Consider the following 10,504-nt stretch of genomic DNA (forward strand, 5'->3'; position numbering starts at 1 on the left):
CTACCGAATGGGGTGAAGGGATACGGTATGTTCATTCCTGGCTGCACATAAATGAGGAGTTTTTAAAAACCACTAATACCCGGGTCCCACTTCAGTGTCACTCCTGGGAAGGACAGGGAAGGGCTTAAACATCTTTACTTTTTACCATCCCTTCAAGGGATCTGTGTGTAACCAGGGTTGTGAACAATTCATTTGGCTGCTGCTGTTGAACAACACATCCGTATCAGGTCTGGAACGAGGATCGTCTCTCTTGAATTTGCTTAATTTTTCCTTCTGTGTGGCAGGCATGGGATAATTCTTGCCAGATCCACATTTCCTTCTCCATCAAGTCTTACTGCGCTGCAGACCCTAAGACCACCCTACTCCGTGAATTCGATTTCTGCTACAGACAAGTAGGGAGTATATAGCCTGACGCTTCTTGCAAATCTTTAAGGAAATAAGCCACCCCTCTTCTGTCAGCAGTGCCTTTGATGCTATTTTCATCTGACTGGAAGACTGAGGGACTAAGTTGCAAGGCATCCCGGTGCCCAGCTCTGTCACAGCTAAGGGGGCCACGTTTCTGAAACAATTATGTTTATTACACTTGTGGCCACAAGGTGGCGGGCCAGATCCACTTAGTAACTCAGGGCCGTCAGTCAATCGCCAAAGGTTGTAGCTATCATTTTCCCATTTGTCACTAATAGAAGAGTGTGTCGCCTATCTGTAACCAAAGACCACATAATCTTATATGAGCATCATAAGAAATAGGAGAGATCATCCTGTTTATTTACTGTCAACTTTCTTTTTTTAAAAAAATCTTTTCCCAAAGGGGAGATGCATTACACATTTTTAATTGCTATTCCAATTCTGGTGTCTCTTTCAGAATCTAGATAAATGCTAACATTCTTATTTCAAACGCATGGAAACGTTTCTTCTGGAAAAAATTAACAGTGATGTATATCTAAGAACTCAGTTGCTGAAGGAAATAGAGGTCTAGATAAGAGGAAACAATGTAACATAAATCTGTTCCCTCATTTGTTTTGTTTAAGCTCTTAAAAGGTAGGGAAAAAAAGCGGAAGACCAAAGATTTATAAAAATTAAAATGCTTTGTTTCCTCTCTGACTTTTGCACCTCTGAAAATATTTCCCTCTGTAAGAGGCAAAGTTTTATTCGTGGCCTATTGTGGCAATTCAAAAAGCAGGTACCAGTGATAAATTCTCGGAAATGTTTCCCAAACTGATTTTGCTCTCATTTCTTCCACCTATGCAGGCTTAGAGGTTAATAATGAGGAACACCCTTAGGCTAAGGTGGCTAGCAGAGGGTGAGACAGAGAAAGAAGGGAAAAGAAAAAGAAATAAACATTTTCAGCATCTTTTTCCCAAATGTGCTCTACTCCTTTGTTTAGAGATTAAGCTTTTGTATAAGGATACGAGGACCAAAACCACATCTTGGTATTGCCTTAAAATAGAAAAAATAAAATAAAAGGCTCTTTCCGTAGTCAAGAGAAAGACAGATAACATGTGTTTTCACTCCTATGTGGATCTTAAGAAACTTACCAGAAGACCATGGGGGGAAGGGAAGGGTAAAAAAATAGTTACAAACAGAGGGAGAAGGAGGCAAACCCTAAGAGACTCTTAAATACTGATAACAAACTGAGGGTTTATGGGGGGGAGGGGGAAATGGGAGCACTGGGTGTTGTATGTAAGTGACGAACCATGGGAATCTACCCCCGAAACCAAGAGCACACTTTACACACTGTATGTTAGCCAATTTGACAATAAATTATATTTTTTAAAAAAAGAAACCTGTAAAAGAGCTCTCAGTAATTAAAATATGTCCAGTGTTTTTGTCAAGAAAGAAAGAAAGAAAGAAAGAAAGAAAGAAAAAGAAAGAAAGAAAAAGGGAAGCAAAATAAAAATTAAAACATAAAGGGGCGCCTGGGTGGCTCAGTCGGTTGGGCGTCCGACTTCGGCTCAGGTCATGATCTCACAGTTTGTGAGTTCGAGTTCCGCATCGGGCTCTGCGCTGCCTGCTCAGACCCTGGAGCCTGCTGCTGATTCTGTGTCTCCTTCTCTCTCTGCCCCTCCCCAACTTGTGCTCTGTCTCTCTACGTCTCTCAAAAAATAAATAAATGTAAAAAAAAATTTTTTAATAAAAAAAAATCCTCTGAAGCCATAAAATACATACCTAAGTAACGTTTATAATGTCCAGATCTAAAGAGATTGCATATATACAAGAGTAGCCCTCTGCTTATCTCTCTAACCACATGCATCGTATGTCAATTGCCTCTCACTAATTCATCTTGAACCACACTGGTCTTGCATCTGTTTCTGGAACTATGCTAAGCAATTTCCTGCCTCAGGGCTCTTCACATGCTGGTTTGGTTTGCTAAACTGCCCCTCAGCTCTCTGTATGTCGTGCTCATTCTTACACTTTGTCTTAGCTTAATGCTGCAATCTCTGATCACCCAATTAGTGATTGTTCCCTCCACTGCTTCTCTGAATCCCAAGCCTTTTTTTTTATTTCATTTATGACACTATTTGGAACTTGTATTTCTTTTTTTTAATTTGCCTTTTTACTTAAATTTTGTAATTTTTTTTTGTTTGGAAGAATATAGTCTCCATGAAGACAGAGATCACGTCTGTCTTTCATTCATACATTTTGCCACTTGACTATTTAATTTTTACGTATGAAGTGTTGCATATTATGCCATTAACCAAGCAGTAAATATTTATTAAAAAGTAACAGCATCTCTTTAGAAGGAATTCCCTCTTGTAAAATTTTCTATCTATGAATTGAGAAGTAAATAGTAAGAGTTGACACTCTTGGGGTGCCTGGGTGGCTCAGTCGGTTAAGCGTCCGACTTTGGCTCAGGTCATTATCTCACGGTTCATGGGTTCGAGTCCTGCATCGGGCTCTGTTCTGACAGCTCAGAGCCTGGAGCCTGTTTCAGATTCTGTGTCTCCTTCTTTCTCTGACCCTCCCCCATTCATGCTCTGTCTCTCTCTGTCTCAAAAATAAAGAAACATTAAAAAAAAATTGTAAAAAAGAGTTGACACTCTTGAATTTAACCTAAGCAGATAATTTCACTTGAAGCTCAATGGGAAAGAAATTTGAGGGGTGCCTGGTGGCTCAGTCAGTTAAGCATCCGACTTCCACTCTGGTCAAGATCTCCACAGTTCACCGGTTCAAGCCCCACATCGGGCTCTGTGCTGACAGCTCAGAGCCTGGGGCCTGCTTCAGATTCTGTGTCTCCCTCTCTTTCTCTGCCCCTCCCCCACTGTGCATGCTCTCTCTCTCTCAAGAATAAATAAACTTAAAAAGATTCTATTAAAAAAAGAAAAATCTAAAATTTGATAGATATGCTTATTAAATAAGCAGTATATATGAAAGAAAAAAAAGAGAACAATTAATTGACCTAATGATTTATGTTTGTGGAGCAAATACCACAGAACTGGAAACATCCTAGCCTAGAACCGAAATAATCTAGCATACAATGTTTGTTTAACAAATACAATGATGAATTGAAATTTGGTGAGATGAGACAGAGTCAGTCCATTTGGGATCTAAATTAGGGGGATTTTCCAATCTGAACATGTGATAATAGTGATCTTTCCTGTCATTACAGTGGTGAGAATCTGACCTGACAAAAGGATAACAATGAGCAGTTTGAAAATCACATTTGTGGTCTCTGGGCCTAAGATTTTTCCGGTTCATTCACCTGCGTAGGCCTTCAAAACTTTGAAAGCGAGTCTTGGGTCCTCACCTAAGTATTGCTGAGTTGTCTAAGAAGCTCAGGACTTCTGGAATGCCTAACTAGGGAGACTAGCCTCTGCCAAAGCCTTTCCTGTTACCTTACTCCTGTTGTTTCTGCTGTAGCTAGTCCCTTGACTGTTTTAGCATAATTTAACAAGATCCAAAGATGTGTAGTCAGTATCATGTGCCTAAAGTAGACTCCTACCGGGCCAATGGCCAAGGATAGGCAGGGGAATACAGGACAGCTAAATATTCAAAGAGCATCTATTGTATAGCAGGCAAGCTTGGGACTAAACAGAGGCACCTATATAACTAATCTCTAGGCGTATGAGTTCTAAGAACCCCAGGGACTATGAACATAATGGGAAAATGGCTTTCTCTGTCCAGGCAAAAGATTCTAAAGGTATAACCCGCTCTCTGGGGGTGATACCAGTTCAGTTCCACCATTTCTGGTCTATTTGGTAGTGTGATCATGGGTTCTGACCTTCACAGCTGACTCGCTGTCTCTCCATCCTTCTAGCATTATTGTAATGCAACTTCCTTAATAAAACTTCTATTTTATTTACTGTTTATTTATTTATGTTTATTTCTAATGACTATTTAATTTTTTTAATAGATTTTTTAACGTTTTTTTTATTCATTATTGAGAGACAGAGAGACATAGCGCAGGAGCAGGGGAGGGGCCGAGAGATGGAGAGACACAGAATCCGAAGCAGGCTCCAGGCTCTGAACTGTCAGCACAGAGCCTGACGCGGGGCTCGAACTCACAAACAGCGAGATGATGACCTGAGCCGAAGTCGGACGCCTAACCGACTGAGCCACCCACGCGCCCCTGTTTTATTTTTTTAGTGAATATAATTTATTGTCGAATTGGCTTACATACAACACCCAGTGCTCATTCCAACAACTGCCCTCCTCAATGCCCATCACCCATTTTCCCCTTTCCCCCACCACCCCGCCATCTAGCCTCAGTTTGTTCTCTGTATTTAAGAGTCTCTTGTGGTTTGCCTCCCTCCTTCTCTGTAAAACTTGTATTTTAATTTTGTCAGTTTTAAGTGAATTAATTTGCTTCCTCTAAAATTATGAAATCACAGTCATGTATGCAATATGCTGGAGGTGTTTCTTGTGCATCATTTATCCATCCCGGAAAGTGACCATGGAGGCTCTGTGATTTAACATCAAGTATGTACATGCGGGGCACCTGAGTGGCTCAGTCAGTTGAGCATCAGACTTCACCTCAGGTCATGATCTCCTAGTTCGTGGGTTCGAGCCCCGGCGTCGGGCTCTGTGCTGACAGCTCGGAGCCTGGAGCCTGCTTCGGATTCTGTGTCTCCTTCTCTGCCCCTCCCTTGCTCGTGCTCTTTCTCTCTCTCTCTCCTCTCTCAAAAATAAATAAACATTAAAAAAAATTTTGGGGAAAAAAAAGTATGTACGTGCAATTAGACACCCTGATCCAAGGCTCTGGAATAGTAATCGCATAGTCAGAGAGGAGTGTTCAAGTATTGAAGGATCTGCCAGCCAGACCCACCCTCTACTGTGATGGCCACTGACTGGTAGAGTTGAGGTTATGTAGATAGGTTCCAAAGCCAGGCTGCTTGTGTTCAAATCCCAGCTCCTACACCTGCTGGCTGTAAAACTTTGGGCAAAATAAGCATGCTCCCTGCATTTAGGGTGCCATTTGACAAATGGGGATAACTACAGCATCTACTTCATAGAGCAGTTGTGGGTGTTAAATGTTTTACTACATGAAAAGTGGCACTTGGAAAATACACAATAAATATATTTAAAAAAATTTTTTTAACATTTATTTATTATTATTGAGAGACAGAGAGATACAGAGAGTGAGCAGGGGAGGGGTAGAGAGAGGGGAGAACAGAATCCGAAGCAGGCTCCAGGCTCTGAGCTGTCAGCACAGAGCCCAACGCGGGGCTTGAACTCACAAACTGTGAGATCATGACCTGAGCCAAAATCAGTCGCCTAACTAACTGAGCCACCCAGGCGCCCCACTAAATATATTTTAATGGGGCCCACTTTTAATTGGGCCCTTTTGCTATGTCTTCTCTTTCGTAAACTGTTCTGCCTAATGCTAAATTTCTTTGCGTAGTTTCACCGCTGTAATTTGCTTTAGAAGAAAATGATCAAGGGTGACCCTTCAAGATGTTCTAGGACACTCACCTCTGCTTTCTGAATGTCTTTCCCACCCACCACGGGTATTGGTCAGATTCACGTCATGATCCTATTATTTACTATGATTTGCTCAGTAGATCAGTCCTTCAGACATGTTCTCTGTACCCAGTGACCAATGGAGAGGAACGTGTTTTTGTATTCTTTAACTTTCTGTTGTGGAAAACAATTTAAATGTTAAGCTGTGCAGAGACAATAGTTTGGTAAATTGCCTTGTTCTCTCATCACTCAGGTTCAACAGATATTAATTCTTTAGTCCAGATGAGTTTAAAGTCCCAGATATCATATGATTCCATCTGTAAAATTTCAGTATGAATCTCTAAAAGCAAATGCATTTATTATATCATAATCTCTATTCAACAATAAGTTCTTAATGTCAGCTTTTATATTAGCGTTCACATTCTCCTGTGTTTTATATTTTTAAGCAAATTAAATTGGGATTCATTTGTGAGACTGGTTGATATGTCTCTAAATTTTGTTTATTATTCTTTATTATAATTATAACTTTATTATTCTTAATTTAACAATCCTTACTGTTGCTGGGGAGACTGGATTGGGTTTTCTCCAATCCTAGCTTGGCTGATGGCACTTCTGTATGGTTGTAGGACGTGTTCTTCTGTTTTCTCTATTTCTCATATGTTGATGAATAAATACTTGATTAGACTCAGATTGGACTTATTTTGGGAGAAAAAAGCCCTGCCACTTTATTATAAAGGTTGTGTACTTGCACTCAGAGGTATTTAATATCCAGTGTTTCATTTTTATAACGTTAGCAACAACTGATGAGCGTTACCTCCGTCCATGAACTCGTTACACATCACAAAATGATATCTTAATTTGATCATTCTCCATTTATTGGCTTAAACATTTCTATAAATAGTAATTTTGGCTCATCAGCTATGAGGTTAATTTATGGCATGGTTGATATAGGAAACAGATTGCTGGAGAAATACTTGATCATTTCTTTACCAGTCTTTTTAGCTAATGAGTAAGCTCAGGGGTGGAGGGTTTTTTTTACTTTTATATAATTAAAAAAGAAAATTCGGACTTACGGAAAAAGTTGCAAGAATGATGCAAAGAATTAGTGGGGGAGCCTTAACACGGATTTCTTAAACGTTAACTGGGCAGACTCAAACGGGCCAGGAAACTTTACTCAAAGCTATTGCAATAGGAGAGAGTGATTAAATTCAGTCCCAGAGAAATAGAAAGTGGAAGAGTTTTTAAGTGCTGAGGTGAGTTACAGCAAAAGTACTGGAAGACACTGGGGATGGGGGGGTGGTCACTGTGATTAGGTTATCTGGGTTTGTTCATTGGCTTTACTGAATTAGGCTCCTACCCTCTCAGAGACTGGACGTAGGGCAGTAGACTGCAATCTTTTTGACGATTACATTTCAAAGGGATGCCTCCTAAGTCAATTAGGACATAGCAAGAGACTAGGAGAAGAATTATATCTCAAAGGAGCAGAGAAAGACTCTACAATTGCACATTTTCTAAAATAAATGCTGTAAGAAAATGGGGAGGTCAGAAGCCTGTAGTCTGGCAGGGTGACCATCTCGCAACGTCTAGTCAAAGGGAAGTAATGAGAAAATGGGAGACAAGTGATGATGTTAATTCCTTCCTCAAGTCTCCAGTTTGTTATGCTCTCAAAAGTGTTGGGGGCGCCTGGGTGGCTCAGTCGGTTAAGCAGCCGACTTCAGCTCAGGTCACGATCTCGCAGTCCGTGAGTTCGAGTCCCGCGTTGGGCTCTGGGCTGATGGCTCAGAGCCTGGAGCCTGCTTCCGATTCTGTGTCTCCCTCTCTCTCTGCTCCTCCCCTGTTCATGCTCTGTCTCTCTCTGTCTCAAAAATAAATAAAACGTTAAAAAAATTTTTTTTTAAAAGAAAGTGTTGACCAGGATCTTGGCAGTGGCGCTTGAATTGTCAGCACAGTGCTGACCGCCTTTTACTAGTGTAGAATAAGTATATGCTTTTATGTTTTATGGTGACATTAATAAAATCACTCATAAACGTTAACTAAAACACATTACACAGAGCCGTCTTCACGTGCCCCAACCTCGAGTTTGGACATGAGCAAGAAAACACTTTCAATTCCCTCCTCTCACAAAACAACGGAGACATTATCCGCTCCACTATCTAGTGAAAATGAATGGTTTATTCACCTTAAAATGAAGGATATTGGACCACTGTGTAAGATCTGGGTGCTGTTATTTTCCTGATCCGTGCTTGACACTGTCTATGACAATGTTATGGAGTGAGACATCTCCCTAGGGAAAGAGATGTGCCGATATAGACGCTATGGCCTGGAACATTGATCTTGTTAGGAACTCTCATTGCAAGAGGTTTTATAAACCAGAGTTGAGAAGAACGTGATTTCAAAATACAATGTTTCCATGTTTATTTCAATAAACCTATGATTAATAAATTACAGCAAGCATGTGGGACTAAAATAAGGTGTTAATATCTCCTGCAAGAGCTTCAAAGAGCTTGACTGCCACCTTCGCTCCCTGCATCAGTGTGGTAGAAAACCATTGTTCTGTGTGTGTGTCAGTGGGTTTCAGGTTTCTCACCCTGAAATAGACAAACAACAGTGGCAAATAAGTCGCTTCTTGGTGGCCAAAAGCTCGGGCAATTTTCTAAAGGATCAGTGAAATGGTTCTGAACTCCCCTAACCAGGGGACTGAGGGGCAAATTTATGTGTCATAAAGCTTCGTAATCTACAATGTCACTGTTAAAACCTAAGCCTAAAAACAAGACAAAAAAGACATGCAAATGCCTGAAAAATAAAGGCCAAGGAAGGGCTTCAGGACTGAAAACCGGAAATTAATTATTCAGTTACTAAATACCCATCAGGCTCAAGGACTGACAAACCAGCATTTGTAACCAATACACCTATTTACTCACTATTAGTTGATGAGGTTTCCAGCCCCAGAAACCAGAAATAAACAAAGCCAGTAATAAAGATGACGAGAAAGGACTGATTACCAAAAAACTCAATTGCATTGAAGGAACCCATGCTCTTCCAACAACGTGTTAATCTACTATTGATTTAATTTAAATATAACCTCCAGCGATAATGTTTAATTGATGTTCACTGCATGCCTGGCTTTACAGTAAGCATTTGCATGCATTAGTTCATGGGATCTTCGTCGTAACACAATGAGCTAGATCCCATTGCTCTCTCTATTTTACATATGAAGACACTGAGGATTAAAAATCAGTGGGTTTGGGGCACCTGGGTGGCTCAGTCAGTTAAGTATCGATTCTGGATTTCGGCTCAGGTCATGATCTCACAGTTTGTGAGCTTGAATCCCATGTCTGGCTCTGCACCCACAGCGTGGAGCCTGTCTCTCTTCCTCTCTCTCTGCCCCTGGCCTGCTCACCTGCTCATGCTCACTCTCTCTCTCTCTCTTTCAAAATAAATAAACTTAAAAAATTAGTGTGCTCGAGTTCACCAGACTAGTAAATGGCAAGCGTTCATCATCTAAGAAAGGTTTGTGTCACTCCAGATTGATCGGCACACAGAAAGACAAGATGCATAATTACATGAAAATCCAATTTTTCACCCCAGTTGTCCCAGGGATTTGGTAGCGCTCTGGTTGAATTTAGCTGTGTAAACAAACATGCACGTATTATGTGGAGATTGAAGATTTAATCATCAGTTACTATACAGATACCTGTCCACCTTCTCATTGGGCCAAAAATATAAATTCTGGCATATGATGAACCTTCTGCTATAAACAAAGTGGTTTCAGGAGGGTTGACATGCTTTCATCGTGTGCCTCATTTCCCAGTTTCTTTCTTTCCATGTGTTCCATGTGTTTGAGGAGCATATATCTATTTAAAAAATCACCAACTCTCCCTTTGTCTATAGTAGAATTTTGTGATCCTTTTTGACATAACACATTCCACCTGATTATCGTATTGCCCTTGAGTGGGCCAACTTTGCGGTGTCCTTAGAATTGACTTGAAGTTAACTTTTTTGTTTCTTTTGCCCGCAGTGTACGTGGCCCCCTCCTTTTTTAGTTCTCCTTCTGTGTGTGTACGAGCGTGTGAGGAGGAAGCTGTGACAGGAAAGCTGTAAATGCAAAGTTGTCGCTTTAGTCTGAATGAAGAAACTGTAAGGGATTTTCCCACTCAATATAGATGAGCTTTATGCTTATGTTGTTCCGGTAAACCTAAAATTTAGCTGGGGGTAAAATTATAAAACCGTACCGTCTCTCTCTTTGAAGAGCTCGGTACAGTGGAAAGACTAATGAACACACATCAATCAGAATGCACTGCAGTGAAACGATATAGATGGGGTGTGTACAACATGCAGTTATTAGAGTGTTCAAACCATCCCTCTTGCATCCTCATACTGAACTGCTTCATCTAGTCTGCTGTTGAAACCCTGTAGTGCAGTTTTTTTCAATTCAGTTATTATAGTCTTTAAAATTTTTTTTAATTTTTTTTAATTTATGTTAATTTATTTTTGAGACAGAGCGAGAGAGACAGAGTGTGAGCAGGGGAGGGAGAGCGAGCAAGGGGGACACAGAATCCAAAGCAGGCTCCAGGCTCCAAGCTGTCAGCACAGAGCCCGACGTGGG

The sequence above is a fragment of the Panthera tigris genome, chromosome B4 (genome assembly GCF_018350195.1).
Source record: "Panthera tigris isolate Pti1 chromosome B4, P.tigris_Pti1_mat1.1, whole genome shotgun sequence".
In the NCBI taxonomy this organism is placed as follows: Eukaryota; Metazoa; Chordata; class Mammalia; order Carnivora; family Felidae; genus Panthera; species Panthera tigris.